This window comes from Protopterus annectens, chromosome 13.part0 (genome assembly GCF_019279795.1).
Source record: "Protopterus annectens isolate FY-2018-M chromosome 13.part0, PAN1.0, whole genome shotgun sequence".
NCBI classification, from domain to species: domain Eukaryota; kingdom Metazoa; phylum Chordata; order Ceratodontiformes; family Protopteridae; genus Protopterus; species Protopterus annectens.
The window spans coordinates 13,528,158-13,543,750 of record NC_056747.1 but is presented as its reverse complement, the minus strand read 5'-3'; the positions used below and the strand labels follow the sequence as shown (position 1 = coordinate 13,543,750).

The window sequence follows — 15,593 nt, the reverse complement described above, 5'->3', positions numbered from 1 at the left end:
ATTCGTGAAGGACGCCTTAAAGGGATCTGCAAAATTACAGAGCCGCATCCAGGACTGACGTCTAAGAGCCACTCCTGTACCCGCGGCTCTACTCGCTCCATCTGCTGCATACGAGATCAGTCGCATGGAGGAGTTAGCTATAGAATTAAGGATTCCTAGCTGAGAAGCAATCTTTTCTTGAGCCCCTGCAGCCGTAGGATCCTGCACTACTTCACCTAGTTCCTTAAGAATGTCCCTTTGGAGTCTGGTGAAGTGACATAAATAGTTCAGCGAACGCATGGCAAAGGTCGCTGAGGAGAACATCCGCTTACCATACCTATCCATGGTCCTAGAATCCTTATTAGAAGGATGGACTGGTACGAAAGGATCTGCAAGTTCCTTCTTAGTGGCGGCCGCCACCACCATGGCATCAACAGGGACACCTTTTGTAAGGAATTGCTTTTCAGAAGGGGCTGTAATAAATTTAGATGACCTCCTAGGAACTGGCTCTACAGAATCAGGAGCAGCCCAAGCCTTTCGAGCAATAACCTCCATAAGGGGGTCGAAAGGTGGAGACACCCAGGAGGTGGAGGGTCGAGATCCAAACGCCTCTAGGTATACCGACTCATCCTCGGAGGGATTTATGGAGGGCCAGTTTCCCCTCTGTTTTAGGAGTTCTAGGATGTCTGAAAAGGAGACATCCTCAGAGGGGGATCTTGGGGATCCCTCCGACTCATCCAAGTCGGTATCTGAAGTGGTAGACTCAGGGGAGTCCAGGTGTTTCCTCTTACAAGACCTCTTGTGCAGAGGATCTCCTGACTGGTCAGGAGAATCCTCGGAAGAGGGGGTTCTTCCCAGTGGGGAAACCTGAGGCGGTGGATCTCTAGGTCCGGGAGCAAGAGAGATGGAAGAGATATCGACAGGCACTGTAGAGGGAGGAGCTAAGGGAATAGACTGCTGACTGAGCCCAGTGGCCAGCACACTCTTCATCACCTCGAAAGCGCCCCCTCCCAGGGAGATCCGAGAGAACCCGTTCCGAAGAAACTGGGACTCCCGGGCCCACCGAAAGGGAAGGCTCCGAGGCAGATGTCGGAGCCGAGCTCACCAAGGCCGAAGCTCCAAGGGGAAGAGCGGGGTCGGACAAGGGTCCGATGCCACTCACCCCCTCGGAGGAGACCAGGGAAGCCCAACCACCGAATCCCTCCAAGGAAGGTCTCGAGGAGGAGATAAGAGTAGATGCTGAAGGTGCAGAAGGAGGGGGTATCTGCCCCTCAGCCATAGCCGTAACTATTCCCGTAGACTCCAGCTCCAAACTCTGTGGTAGAGTCGAAGGAGGAATTTGAAGGGGGTGTGGACTAATAGTCGTCTGTTGAGACGGACTATGAAGCATCTGGGCCAGTGCCTGTGATTTTAATAATCTGCTTACCACCCTCTCTAAATCATGGTCAGATAACCTGGACGACCTAGAAGATCGGCTCCGATGGCTCCGTTCCGAAAGAAGAGGTGAGGCTGGAGCCGACAGAATCGGTTCCAAAGAGGGGGACCTGGACCTCTTCCTCGAAGGAACCATCGGAGCCGACAAACCCACTGATCCAGTCGGAGCCGATAACTTTTCGGCTCCGAGAGAAGATCTAGATGCATCGGCTCCAGTCGGAGCCGATGCTGGCATCGAAATAGCGGTGTCGGTGCCGGTCGGCGCCGACACCGAAGCCTGGGCCACATGGTGGTCGGAGCCAGTACTCGGAACCGACACCAAAGTGACCAAAGAGGTATCGGCACCGATAGCCATCGGTGCCAAAGATTTAGCCAAGGTCGGATCGGCTCCAGCCAGAGCCGATCTCGACTCCGACATAGTCAGGGCCAAGGCCGAAGGCTTTGGTACAGTAGCCTGGGCCTTAGACTTGGAAGGCTTTCCCGGAGCCGATTTGGCCGGGGAGCCCTCCGGTTTAAGGAGTCCCCTTAAAATAAGTTTGTTTCTCCTTTCCTGCAGGACTCTCTGGCTAAAAGAATGACATATTGCACAGGAGTCCTGCAGGTGGAGAGTTCCCAGGCAGTATAAACAAGAAGTGTGACCGTCTGTCAGAGACATCTTCTGACAGCACGAGTCACACTTCTTAAAGCCTGAGACCCTCTGCTCTTTGGACATAGTGGACACAAAAAACAGAACCACACAGTCCCAAACAAACAATTAAAAATAAAGTTTAAGTAGTAAAATCCTCACACACACACACACCCTGACAGGGGGGGTTGGGAGGGAAGGAAGGCCTGACTAAAAAAATTAAGGAGGAAGGATAATTTTAGTCAAAAAGGGGCTTACAATTAACTAAAAATGAAAGATTTCTAAGAAAAAATAGTTTAAAAGTGAAAAGGGGCTAAAAGCAGTTTAAATTTAAACACTTACCAGGAGCTGGTAAAAGGAGGACCTCATCAGCAAAGCGACAAACGAGATCTGGGTACTTACCGCCTTGCATCATGGGATATGGGGCTGCCTCGAGCTGGTAAAAGTGACTCTAGAGCTTAGCAAAGTGCCGAGTCGGAGCCAAGGATCGGCTCTGAACCCATCAAGCAAGAATGAAGGCGAGATTGACAACTTAACATGAGGTATGTTTTAAGCAGGCTTTTAAAGGAGGGTGTGGAGTTTTGTAGTCTGAGGTTAGGGGGAAGAGTGTTCCATATTTTTGCTATTTCCATGGGCAAATAGTGATTCCCTGGAAATGTTTTTGCATGTGATAGTTTCGATTAAGGCTTTGTACCAACAGCATAGCTGGATATCCTGCTACTGTGTCAGCAGGCTGGCTCCCCAGTTTGTTATGATGCAGGAAATACAGACAAGCTGTGATCCTCACCATACGACTGCTGGCACACCCAAATATAAGCAACTTTATAAGTGCTGCCTATCAAGGGGGAGTTCAGAATATAAGTGCTGCCTATCAAGAGGGAGTTCAGAGTATAAGTGCTGCCTATCAAGGGGGTGTTCAGAGTATAATTGCTGCCCTTCAAGGGGGAGTTCAGTGTATAATTGCAGCCCATCAAGGGGGAGTTCAGAGTAGAAGTGCAGCCCATCAAGGGGGAGTTCAGAGTAGAAGTGCTGCCCATCAAGGGGGAGTTCAGAGTAGAAGTGCTGCCCATCAAGGGGGAGTTCAGAGTAGAAGTGCTGCCCATCAAGGGGGAGTTCAGAGTAGAAGTGCTGCCCATCAAGGGGGAGTTCAGAGTACAAGTGCTGCCCATCAAAGGGGAGTTCAAAGTAGAAGTGCTGCCCATCAAGGGGGAGTTCAGAGTAGAAGTGCTGCCTATCAAGGGGATGTTCAGAGTATAAGTGTTGCCCATCAAGGGGGAGTTCAGAGTATAAGTGCTGCCCATCAAGGGGAGTTCAGAGTATAAGTGCTTCCTATCCAGGGGGAGTTCAGAGTATAAGTGCTGCCCATCAAGGGGGAGTTCAGAGTATAAGTGCTGCCTATCAGAGGGGAGTTCAGAGTATAAGTGCTGCCCATCAAGGGGGAGTTCAGAGTATAAGTGCTGCCTATCAGGGGGGAGTTCAGAGTATAAGTGCTGCCTATCAGGGGAGAGTTCAGAGTATAAGTGCTCCCTATCAAGGGGGTGTTCAGAGTAGAAGTGCTGCCAATCAAGTGGGAGTTCAGAGTATAAGTGCTGCCCATCAAGAGGGAGTTCAGAGTAGAAGTGCTGCCCATCATGGGGAGTTCAGAGTAGAAGTGCTGCCCATCAAGGGGGAGTTCAGAGTAGAAGTGCTGCCCATCAAGGGGGAGTTCAGAGTATAACTGCTGCCCATCAAGGGGGTGTTCAGAGTATAAGTGCTGCCCATCAAGGGGGAGTTCAGAGTATAAGTGCTGCCCATCAAGGGGGAGTTCAGAGTATAAGTACTGCCTATCAAGGAGGAGTTCAGAGTATACGTGCTGCCTATCAAGGGGGAGTTCAGAGTCTGCCTGCGTTTATTTACTTATTTATTTGTTTTTGTTGACCAGGACCCACTGGGCTGAAATCAGCTCATTTTCAGTGGAGGCCTGGGGAGAAAAGCTCCGCAAACATAAAACATGACAGTAGTCTTTAGTTAAACATAAATTACAAAGAATGAAATGCACACTCAAAGAATATACACTTTTAGAATCATACTAAAGCAAACATTACGTAACCCGCGGTGGTAGTGCTGCAGTAGCGTTGTCGCCTCACAGTAAGACGCTGTCCGGTTCGATTCTCAGTTAGAGCGTCTTCTGCGTGGAGATATGCGTGAATGGGCATACCTTCGTTGAAGGTTGTGCGTTAGGGCTGATAACTCGGCATGTAAAAATCAACTACCAATCATTGGCGGACCGGAGTTCCGCTGTGGCGACCCCTAACCGGGAAAAGCCGAAAGACACAAACAAACAAACTAAAGCAAACATTACAAACTGATTAAAAAAAAAAAGAATACAATTGTTCTTATGGTAGGAGGGGATGAGTGGGCTTGAATTTGCTTTAGGTAGTCTTCACAGTCTAATCAGGTGATAGAGAATGAGGATGTGGTGCATGAGCAGAGCCACTGAGTAAAGAGATGTTGGTGTAAAGCTGTTCTGAAAGTACAGTTTTGTACCTACCATAAATGTAGATGTCCGATAGGTATGCATCTGCAGTCATAACATATGGGTTGTCCTGCCTCAGGCAGCCCTTCGGTCGGCCGGATTCCAAAGTCTGGGTCTGGCCTCGGCTGATGTCGCACTTTCCCTGACGTCAGAGCGTCTGGGGTATAAAAGCATCAGCCGACGCCATTTTCCTCAGTGTTTCTTGCCCCAGATGCCAGGTGCCCTCTAGGAAGGCCAAAATTTAGAGGAATGCAGTAAAATTCCAAACATTTTCCAATAAATATATACATATGTACACAAACAAATACACCATAATAGATCCCCCAGCTAGCTAATGGAGGGGTAAGTACCCTAAGAATACCACAGAGGGGAAGGAGGGAGGGTTACCCTGACTGCAGATGCATACCTATTGGACATCTACATTTATGGTAGGTACAAAACTGTACTATGTCCTTCAAGGATGCATCTGCAGTCATAACATATGGGTAGAATACCATAGCCAATCTGGGGGAGGAGGTACTAAGAAAAGGATGGTGTAGTTAAGATCCCCTGCAGGACTGCAGTAGCAAAACCTGCTCTGGATCTGGAGTATAAAGGTAGATTGTAATGTTTGGCAAATGTATGCACGGAGCTCCAAGTAGCAGCTTCTAAAATGCCCTTGGTAGCCACCCCTCGTAGGAAGGCTGTAGTGGTGGCCGTGGCCCTTGTGGAATGAGGCCTGATGTTTGCAGGAACTGTCTTTCCATGAAAGGAGTAACAAAATCAAATGCAATTTCCTATCCATTTTGAAATTGTCTGTTTGGAAATTGCTTTTCCTTGTACCCCAGCAGCATATGCTACAAGTAGTTGGTCAGTTTTTCTGCTACTTTTAATTCTGTCCAAGTAGTAGCGTAATTGTCTGTGTATATCCAGGGTGTGCAGAAGTTTTTCCCCTCTATTCTGTGGATTTGGGAAGAACGTAGGCAAGTGAATAGCTTGGTTCAGGGATACCCTACATACCACCTTTGGCATAAAAGCAGGATTGGTTCTTAGTGAAACTCTGTCCTGATGGAAGATAAGAAATGGCTGTACTGCCATTAAAGCTTGTAACTCAGATACTCTTCTTGCTGAAGTTATGGCCAGAAGGAATGCAGTTTTCCAAGACAGAAACTGTAGATCCGCCGATGCAGCTGGTTCGAAGGGATGAAGTGTTAGTTTCTCCAGCACAAAGTTGAGATCCCAAGTAGGTAAAGGGGGTTTTCTTGGAGGATTGATGTTTTTGATCCCTCTCAGAAATTGTCTGAGGAGAGGGTGCGAGAAGATAGGTGGATCCACATTGTATTCTGCTGAAATTGCTGAGGCATGAATCTTAATGGAAGAATAGGACAGGCCATTGTGGAACAATTCTGCTAAGTATTCCAGAATATGTGTCATGCTCGCCACTGTCACATCTAAGCCTTTTGTTGTGTTCCAAATGAGAAATCTTTTCCATTTAGCTGAGTATGTCTTCCTTGTGGAAGGCCGGCGAGCTTCCATAATAATGTCCTTCACTCTCTGTGATAAAATATTTTCATTGGGATTTAAGGAATTTTCCAGGCAGTTAGCTGCAATGTTTTCAAGTTGGGATGCATGATCTTGAAATTGTTCTGCGTCAGAAGAAGAGGCCATAGGGGGAGAGGCCATGGTTTCACCTGTGACATGCTCCTCAATAGTGGATACCAGTGTTGCCTTGGCCAGTCTGGAGCTATCAGAATCACTCTTGGCTGTTCCTCCCTGATCTTCAGTAGAACCTTGTACATTAATGGGAGAGGTGGGAAGGCATATACTTTTAGAGCTTTCCAGCTGAAAGAGAGGGAGTCCACCCTCCAAGCTTGTAGGTGGTATGTCCTTGAGCAGAATGTCTTCAGTTGATGGTTGAGGGGGGAGGCGAACAGATCTATCTCCGGCTTTCCCCATGCCTTTGTTATGAGTTGGAAGATGTCTGGGTGCAGCATCCATTCGTGTGCATCCATGGTAGTGCTGCTTAAGCTGTCTGCCAGTGTATTTTCCTTTCCTGGCACGAACTGGGACTGTAGTTGGATATTGAGTTTCAGGCATAGTTCCCATAGATTCATAGTCAGCCGGCATAGAGGGTAGGAGTGCGTGCCTCCCTGCTTGTTTATGTACCACATGACCGTGGTGTTGTCTGTCCTTATTAACAGGTGTCCTTGATGGAGGAAAGGTTTGAAAGCCTCGATTGCGTGTATCACTGCCAGCATTTCCTTTTGGTTTATGTGCATGCGCAGCTGCCCTTGAGACCATAGGCCTTGGATACATTTGCCCTCCATGTGTGCTCCCCATCCTCGGTCTGAAGCGTCCGTGGTGATGGTTTGTTTTGTTTTTGGTTTGTTGAAAGGCAACCCTCTGTTGGACTGGCAGGCCTGAGCCCACCACAGGAATTCCTTTTGAAGGCAAGGAATGATTGGTATCAAAGTTTCCAAACTGTGACTGTGTTGAGACCATACACTCCTTAGATACCATTGTAATTTTCTCATATGCAGCCTGGCCTGTGGTATCAGAATTATGCAGGATGCCATGTAACCCAGGGCCTGCAGGATTTTCCTTGCAGTAAGCTGATTTTGTCTTGTCAGATTCATGAAGTAATCCGGAAGTTGTTTTTGTTTTTCTTCTGTGAGAAAGGCCATTTGGGTGGTTGTGTCTAGATCTGCACCCAAAATGGTTATCCTTTGGGATGGAACAAGTCTTGATTTTTGGATGTTGACTGTGTATCCCAAGGCCTGTAACAGGTGGATGGCATAGGCCAAGTCCTTCATCAAATTTCCCTTGTTGTCCACTTGTATAAGGCAGTCGTCCAGATATGGGTAGATTTGAATCCCCTGAAGTCTGCAGTGTGCAATTACTGATGCCAGGCATTTCGTGAATACTCTGGGCGCAGTAGATAAGCCAAAGGGCAATGCTGAGAATTGATAATGCTCTGATCCTGCAAGACATCTGAGGTGTCTTCTGCAACTTGGTCGAATAGGGACATGCAGGTATGCCTCCTTGAGATCTAGAGTCACCAGCCAAGACTCCTTGCCCAACATGGGAAGAAGTTGCTGTAGGGTCAGCATCTTGAATTTTGGCACAATGAGGTAAGTATTCAGTGCGGACATGTCGAGAATAGGCCTCCATTGATTTTCTTTTCTTGGTACAAGGAATAGTCTGGAGTAAAATCCTTGGCCTTGTTCTGAAAGTGGTACCTTTTCTATAGCTTTCATTTGAAGCAAGTTGTTGATCTGCTTTAAAGCCTCTGCCCTCTGATTTGGTGGTAGGTTTGGCATTCCGTTTCTTTTTGGCAAAGTGTGGAAGTGGAACCTGTATCCTTTGTCTATTATTTGCAGAGTCCATGTGTCCCTTGTAATATAATGCCAGTTTTTTGAGAATAAAGCAAGCTTTCCGCCCAAAGGTGCTTCCAGTTGAGCCCTGGTAGGCGGAATCAGAGTAAAGTCATTGAGTTTGTCCTGGTGTAGTAGTTGTTGTTGCTGTTGTTGCACTACCTCTCTGGTTGGCAGGCTGCCACTGATGGCCTCTGTAGGAGCCCCTAGATTGCCCTCTGCCTCTGGGGCGCCTGTTCCTGCCTCTCTGGGCTCTGTCCAAGTCTGGAAAGGACCAATTCTTAGTAGGCCAGTTTCTGCTGAATCTCGGTGGTTGTACTTGCAGGAAATCCTTAACTGTTTGCACAGATTTTGCCTTTTCTTCAAACTTTTTTAAGACCTCCTGAGCCGAGGAGCCAAATAAATTTTGTTTCTCCATTGGAGCAGCCAGGAGTTTAGCTTTAACATGGTCTGGCAAAGATTGTTCCTTCAGCCAGGCATGCCTACGAATAACTGCCCCAGTCATAGCTGACCTACATGAAGCCTCCAGTGCATCATAACCACACTTTAAGAAATGATTACTAACCTGCTGTGAGTTGTGTACCAAATCCTGAAGGGATTTACGGTCAAGGGGTTCAGGAGAAGAAAGCTTCTTATTCGGTTCATCTAACAAATACTCTTGGTACTGTATCATATGAAATTGACAATTTAATGCCCTGACGGAAAGAGTTGCAGAAGTATATACCTTCTTTCCCCATCTCTCTAAAGCTCTAGACTCTCTTTCAGAAGGTAGAGGATTTTTGGCAGTGGCAGCCGCAACCCCTTTAGGGCCCTGAGAAATAGTTTCTGGGTCTGCAGAATGGGCTTTATACAGATGAAAATGAGAATCCGGGACCCTGTAGTATCTATCAGGTTTGGCAGGGGCCGGAGGGAGAGTATCAGGGGCTGTACTGACATCATTGTACACATCATCAATTTCATTCAAAACAGGAGGTATAGCTAAGGGCCTATGTTGAGGCAAATGCAAAAAGGTCCTTAATCTTTTTCTAGAATCAGAGAATTCCTGACCTTGCCATTGAAAATGCTCTCTCATGGAGTGTAGAGTCTCACCAAAGGAAAACTCTTCAGGAGGGGAGGCTGAAGGGATAGATTCTTCAGCATCAGAATCCTCATAGGGCGAATAAGCCTCCTCCTGGTGGTCTGACAACTCAGATCCATCCGTGGACTCATCTGAAGAGTGTGGGTCAGAGGGCTCAGTCCTGGGCCTTTTGTCTGGTGGTGGGTGAGAGGCCCTGTCCGGGTGAGGTTGAGAACCTCTAATTAAAGAAATAAGGTCCTCTGCAAGGCTGAGGATCTGAGAACTAGAAGAAGGCCTCTGGGAGGTAGTCTTGGGAGGCAAAGCTTTAGAAAGTTTAGCAGCTTTAGCCCTAGAAAAGGCCTTTATGGACATGGAAGCAGGGGGCCTAGCTGCCCCACGTGCAGGAGTAGATTTGTCCAAAGGTATGGTGTCGGACATTTCCTGGACACTGGTTTCGGTAGGTAGCTCGGTAGCCGACTCAGCCGGGGCCTCCCGGGCCGCGGTGGTCGGTTGAGTGGATTCGGAAGAAGGAATCTCAGAGGACTCGGTTTCGGCCGAAACCGAGACACTCGCGGTAGGCCTTACCGTGGTTTCAGCCGAAACCGCGGGCCGCGAGTGTCGGTCCTTGTCCTTCCGTTTTTTCACCAAATGCGATGTTGGAGTCTCCGACGGCATTTTATATGCAAAACTAGCCCCAAAAAATTCCTCTGCAAACTCCGACCGACGTCTAAGAGTTCGTCGGTTGAAAGAAGCACAGGCTGAACAGGCAGATACGTCGTGGTCTGGGCCTAAGCAAGGAAGGCAGTAGGAGTGGAAATCCTTATGAGGTATTTGTTTCCCACAAGTTAAACAATTATTTACTTTATCTGACATCGGCTGAGGCAAGAAAGAGTCCCCAACGGGGTATTTAGCTTTTTTGAAGTCTTCGGTAGCTGAATCATAGGATCTGACTGACCGGCACTTGCGAACAGCTTCTGCTTCGGGCACCGCGCGGCAAGAAAGACTGAGGAAAATGGCGTCGGCTGATGCTTTTATACCCCAGACGCTCTGACGTCGGGGAAAGTGCGACATCAGCCGAGGCCAGACCCAGACTTTGGAATCCGGCCGACCGAAGGGTTGCCTGAGGCAGGACAACCCATATGTTATGACTGCAGATGCATCCTTGAAGGACATCAAGGAGGTACAACTGAAGGTCTGAAGGTCAGGTGGTAGAGTGTTCCACAGTTTGACTATAGTAAAAGAGTAGAGATTATGACCTGCGGGGAGTTTTGGCCTGCTCACTGGGATGAGAGACTGATTTTTGGATCTGAGGTGCCTATTTGGTTGGTAAGTTGTCAACAGGGGATACATGGATGGAAATATGCGAGTTCACCTTCCTGCTTTGCAGATGATGGTTTCATCTCCCACCATGGGTGTGAGAGGGAGGGAAGGGCTGGAAATGCATCTTTAATGGGAACTCTGCTAACTCTACACCAGTTTTGTCAGCATAGTACAGTTGAGACATCCCAAATTATCACCAAAAAAGAATCATGAAGTAGGCACGACTCTTCATAATACTTTAAATAAGATGATGTGCAGTCCCGAAATATTCTGGAATCTGCAGGGGGGAAGGGATCCCACCCAGCAGTCACTGTATTGTTTTGCTTTCCCCTCCTTTAGCCCCTGATGGACTGGAAGTGGGATGCTCACCTGTAGCCCTAACAGTCTTAGCACTAGGCCAAGCAACATAAGCTATAAAGAAGATGACAGGAACCACTCGAACCATCAATAACACTGATTAGCATAAATGGACGTTACTGCACCTGATGAATGACCCTGAAAAAATATGAAGAATACCTTGCTGACTTATAGAGACAAGTAATCAAAAATAAGACTCTCATTACGGGTGACTTCCAACTAGAATGACCCTAAAAAAATAGGAAGTATTCCTCGCTGACTTATAGAGACAAGTAATCAAATATAAGACTGTCATTATGGGTGACTTCCAACTCCACTGCAACTGACTGGGGCAACTGCATTTCCAATACAAATCACTAACACCTTCTTTATTTCTTTAACTGCTTGGAACAGCTGGTTAAAAAACATTCTCAATATTATTACGAGTTCATAGATTCATAGGAGATTACTAGGCTAACAGCTTAAAAGCCCTTAGACGCCTAGTCAGGTTTACTCCAATTTTACCAGATTTTTGATCCCTAAGGGCTATAGGATGGCTTAGATTTGTGTTTATGCCTTTGAGTATTTTACAGCCTGCCCATGGGCACAACACAGACTGAATTTGCGACTCCCCATCCATTGACCCAAACTGTATTTGTAGAGGGTCAGGGAAGGGCTCTGTTTTACGTGAATAGAAAGCCTGTTCCAGAGAAGGGGTAATCTCCGACATACACTCACTCCTGCCTGTTTTTTAGTGTCACAGACCAGGTTTAGATTTTTACAGCAGGTGGTCCCTGTGCAGCTTGTCTCGTGAATGTGTAACACTTCCATCAGGGCTGGATTTGAGAGTGCCTTGCAGGTTTAGGTATAGGTCACCCCTTAGAAGTTAGTAGAGAGAGAGGGCTTTTAGTCGATCTGAAAAGGACATGTTTATGCCCTGTACTTTTTGTAAGGAACCTCTGTGGCTGCGACATCTGTTGTAAGGGCCTGTCAAGTGCCTGCTGAGGAGCACTGTACAGCTTTACTGGTCTGATGAGGGCTGAACACAGTGGGACTAAAACTTCCTTGGATCTGAATGCCATGCCTTTACTTATAATTTGTGCCACATAGAAAGGCTTCCTCACGACTATGGACACATGGCAGTCAAAATTCATGCTACTATCTATCCGTGCACCTACATCTCTCACCTCTGAGTCCACTCAAAGGGGCGTGCTAGTAATATTGTAACTTACAGATGTATTTGACTTCTCAAAGGGCATGATTATGTAATTTTTTTGCATTTAGTTTTAGGCCATGGCTCTGATTCCGAAGGATGTCTACAGTGTTGGGGATTTCAGAGATGCCATCAGTTTGCAGCTGTCAGCACACATGGTGAGCTCGAGGTCTTCTCCGTTAGCTCTGACTTCAGCACACATGGTGAGCTCGAGGTCTTCTCCGTTAGCTCTGACTTCAGCACACATGGTGAGCTCGAGGTCTTCTCCGTTAGCTCTGACTTCAGCACACATGGTGAGCTCGAGGTCTTCTCCGTTAGCTTCGACTTCAGCACACATGGTGGGCTCAAGGTCTTCTCTGTTAGCTCTGACTTCAGCACACATGGTGAGCTCGAGGTCTTCTCCATTAGCTTCGACTTCAGCACACATGGTGAGCTCGAGGTCTTCTCCGTTAGCTCTGACTTCAGCACACATGGTGAGCTCGAGGTCTTCTCCGTTAGCTCTGACTTCAGCACACATGGTGAGCTCGAGGTCTTCTCCGTTAGCTCTGACTTCAGCCCACATGGTGAGCTCAAGGTCTTCTCCGTTAGCTCTGACTTCAGCACACATGGTGAGCTTGAGGTCTTCTCCGTTAGCTCTGACTTCAGCACACATGGTGAGCTCGAGGTCTTCTCCGTTAGCTCTGACTTCAGCACACATGGTGAGCTCGAGGTCTTCTCCGTTAGCTTTGACATCAGAGAAGTGACTTTCGAGCAGGAGACATGCCAGCACTGACTATGACAAACATACCACTCGCCTTGCTCACCCCTTACCTTGTCAAATAAGACAATGAAATGTTAGTGTTTTCCATCAAAACAAAGACATATTTCATGAACAATACCTCCAAATTCAGGGATGTGTCCAACAGTGACTGCCCCCAAATTAATGTGCCTATTAGCACTAAATGGGGTCAAACCACAAATGTCTCCAATCTGTCAGCCACTGACAGCTTCCATACATTTTTATCACTTTGTAGACAACCACATCATAAACCATGTCTGTGTCAGGCACACATACAGTGGACATTTAGAACAAGCCTGTGTGGTGGGAAATACAGCTGTGTAAGTTGCACTTACCATAAGAGTAAATGTTTGAAGTCATTAATGCTGCTACAGTAGCCCAATCCTGCCCAGCATACAACAGCTGACTAGTCACAAATGTCTTGGGCTCCCCTCCACACTAGCGCCCAAGGCTGCTGTAGCTTGAACTCCAGTGGGAGAAAGTAGCCTGGACACGAAAGTGCATAAGGACTTTCTTGCCTCCCAAAAGGGAGACAGCCTACTGTCTTGAAAAAAATTAAGATAAGTTAGCAATGCATAAATTTATCCCAAAACATAGCTGCATAAAAAAGAAACAAATGTGGATGGAGGGTGTCAGCAGCTACTGCAGCAGTGAGGACTTCAAACATCTACTGTTATGGTAACTTCAACTTGCACAACTGCACTATATCATTGCTTAAGTAGCTATCCTAAACTATACGGGTAGATTGCCATAGTTAATCCTACCAGGGAGAATGAAGGATATAGTCCAGGGCCCCTGGAAAAACATCCCAATCAAGCTTACAATGAACCAGAAGGAACCCAGGAAGTAATGCTTTGTACGCTTATACAGCAAGGACCCACCAAAGCACCTCTAGAAAGCTTCTAGTGCCCACCCTTTTTAAATATGCTGTAAAAGGAAGTAAGGTTGTTATAACATTTTTTGATCCTACCTGGAAATTATTTATCATACTGGGAATAACAGAAAAATAACAAGGAAAAAACTGGGAATTTTCTGGCATGAGGGTTGTTGTCCTATGTACAACTGTAGGAAATATACAGCTGTAAAGCTTTCCTAAGGGACTAAGCTCTGACAAGAAAATAAACATTTCAGCAGATCCCAAAAAAACTCAATCTAGGACCACAACAACCACCCCTTAGAGCAAGTCTCCCCTTTCAAGTATCTTGGTCTCTGGTTAGACCCCTCACTCAACCTCCACCTACATCATGATAATACACGCAAGAAAATTAATCCTCTACTTTTCGAGAAACAAAAAAATTCCCCTTTCCCTTCACATTCCAGCAAGTCAGCAATAGTGAAAGGAACCCTACTCCCTCTTATATTAGCAATCTCTATGTAAAACTCCACTACTATTCACACATTAGAAAACAAAATACGTAGTTGTATTACATACTCCCCAACAAATAAACACGACTGTATAACACTAATAAAGGCAAACTGGTACCCAGTTATCAAAGAGCAGACCTGTTCCTATGATCTCAAATGTTCAAATTCCTACATGAACATACTATCCCTCGTTTAGCAGCCAAACTAATAAAACACTCTCCCGCATTCAGCCTAAGAAACGTTAATTGTCGGGCCCAAAAACACAAATGCTATAATCCAACTTGCATATCTCTGGCCATACATTTTTTCAGTTCTCAGGTTCAAATTGTGGAAGTCCCACCCACTTGAATTAAAGACTATTATTCAAAGTTAAACAAGCAGAATGTACAGTTGTGTACCTACCATAAATGTACATGTTTGAGTGTATTCACTGTTGCAGTCATTACACGGGTTATCCTGCTGGCAGGCTACCTGCAGTCAGCCTGAATTCCAAAGTCGTGGTCCGGCATCGGTTGCTGTGGCCTCTTCACTGACGTCAGTGCGCCAGGGATATAAAAGATGCAGCCAACGCCATTTTCTTCAGTTTTTCTTGCCCCAGATGTCAGGTGCCCCCAAAAGGGTAGGCTAAATATTCTGCTCATAAAAGAGCATGCACTAACATAAACATTACCTTCATCTACAAGCAAATACACCACATAGGTTGTATAGAATAGAGAAGTACAGATAAGTCCCAGCAATGAAAGGGGGATGGAGGGAGGGTAACCTGGACTGCAACAGTGAATACACTTGAACATCTACATTTATGGTAGGTACACAACTGTACTATGTTCATCGTGTTTCACTGTTGCAGTCATTACACTTGGGTTGAATCCCAAGGCTGAGGTTGGTTGTTGGGCCCAAATAGAATTAGGAGTGGCTATGAGGCCCTGCAGAACTGCTCTGGATTTAGAGTAAAGAGGTAAGTGGTAGGGCTTTGTAAAAGTGTGCACTGAGGTCCAAGTTGCAGCCTCCAAAATGTCCTTGGTTGGTACTCCTCTGAGGAAGGCTGCTGAAGTGGCTGCTGCTCTGGATGAATGTGGCCTAATGCCCTTAGGCACTGATTTGCCATGTTGTGAATAGCAGAAACGACTGCAGTGGCCTATCCATTTTGAAACAGTCTGCTTTGAAATGGCTTTTCCTTGCGATCCTGCAGCATATGCCACTAAGAGTTGCTCAGTTTTTCTGAAAGCTTTAGTTTTGTCCAAATAAAAGTGTAGCTGTCTGTGTATGTCCAAAGAATGCAGAAGTCTCTCCCCCTTATTCTGTGGGTTTGGATAAAAGGTAGGCAAATGTATGGTTTGGTTAAGAGCCACAATGGACACTACCTTAGGCATAAATACTGGGTTTGTCCTTAGAGAAACTCTGTCCGGATGGAAAATAATAAAAGATTCCACAGCCATAAGTGCCTGTAACTCTGAGACTCTTCTTGCTGAAGTTATTGCTAGGAGCAGAGCTGTTTTCCATGATAAGCATTTTATCTCAGCTGTACTGGCTGGCTCAAAAGGAGGCAGTGCGAGTTTTTCCAAGACAAAATTGAGGTCCCATGCAGGTATTGGAGCTCTCCTAGGAGGTCTTATGT

At 46.5% G+C, this 15,593-nt stretch overlaps 1 protein-coding gene across 1 annotated transcript in view; it reads right to left on the bottom strand.

Annotated features, from left to right (window-relative positions):
* Nucleotides 1–15,593, bottom strand: part of UBXN6 (UBX domain protein 6) — a 1,665,022-nt gene that overhangs the window by 1,196,976 nt on the left and 452,453 nt on the right. The window lies entirely within an intron of this gene.